Below are 1,343 nucleotides of genomic sequence, written 5' to 3' on the forward strand. Positions count from 1 at the left end.
GGGCCAAGTGGCTTATGAATTAGATTTACCCCCAGAGCTTAACTCAGTCCATCCAGTCTTCCATATATCGATGCTCCGTAAATGTGTTGGAGATCTTACCAAAATAGTACCTGCGAGTGATATCCAAATCACTGAAAGATTGGCTAATAAAGAAATGCCTATTGCTATACTGGATAGGCAAGTGCGGAAACTCAGAAACAAGGAAGTGGCCTCAGTCAAAGTTTTATAGAGGAATGATAACAAAGAGGAAATGACTTGGGAAGCAGAAGAAGCGATGAAGTCCAAGTATCCGCAGTTATTTCCACCCCCAAAGGAGACTCAAGATGAAACGCCAGTGTTCCCAGGTATGAAATGTTTCCTTATTACTTTTGGGTCATGTGTGGCCATGTTTCTTGTTGTTGATGTTATAGCCCTGTATGGCGATGTTATTTTGGGTTGTTGTGACAGGATGGTAGTGCCAAATTACAGGAAAAACTTTGGCGAAATTTCTGCAGAATTCCTGAGAACTCAACATTCGAGGACAAATGTTTTTTTTTGGGGGGGAGAGTGTTACACCTCAAAAATTGTATGTCGTTGAGTCGAAGATAGACTAGCTCAAGCTTAAGACGAACATGAAGCTCTTACAACTATAAAAGGGTATTCGGCGACCTTAAAGTTTGTGCGATAAGATTATAAGTTATATGACTTGGTGAAACTAAGTTCGTCAAAGGGAGCGAAGTATAAGTCGCGTACGGGAAGTTTTCATAGTTATCGAGCTAACGGGTATCTAGCAAGATTTTGAGGATGAGTTATAAGGCTCTTTAGACCGTTAATGAAGTGTTAAACAAGTGCCAAGAAGGTGTCACGAGGATTGGAGGTCAAACAAAACGACGAGGACAAATCCGAAAAAGTTGTGGATTGTACGGTCATATATACGGACCGTATAATTTATACGGACCGTATGTCTGTCTATAGAACCTTTCCAGAGAGGGATGGCATTCTAGAGGAAATGTACGGTCCATTATACGGACCGTATAATTAGTACGGTTCGTATAGTAGACCGTATATTTCGGGTCGGGTCCGAATTTTATTTTCTATATATGAACGACCCTTTTTTTTTTTTTTCTCTCATGTTCACTTCTCCAACTTTCTCTAAACCTCTAGAACTCTCTCTATCTCATACTAACACATGTCTAAGAGGAAAATCAAGGATCAAACATCAAAAGTTGGTAGAATCAAGGGTGTGGATGCTCCCTAGGGTTGGTAGAAGCTAAGAATCTCGTTGGTATTTAAGTTGAGTATTTCTCAAGAGGAGTAATTCCATCCAAAGATCATTCCTACATAATCAAAAGTGAGTTTATAAT

This window comes from Lycium ferocissimum, chromosome 9, assembly GCF_029784015.1.
Source record: "Lycium ferocissimum isolate CSIRO_LF1 chromosome 9, AGI_CSIRO_Lferr_CH_V1, whole genome shotgun sequence".
In the NCBI taxonomy this organism is placed as follows: Eukaryota; Viridiplantae; Streptophyta; class Magnoliopsida; order Solanales; family Solanaceae; genus Lycium; species Lycium ferocissimum.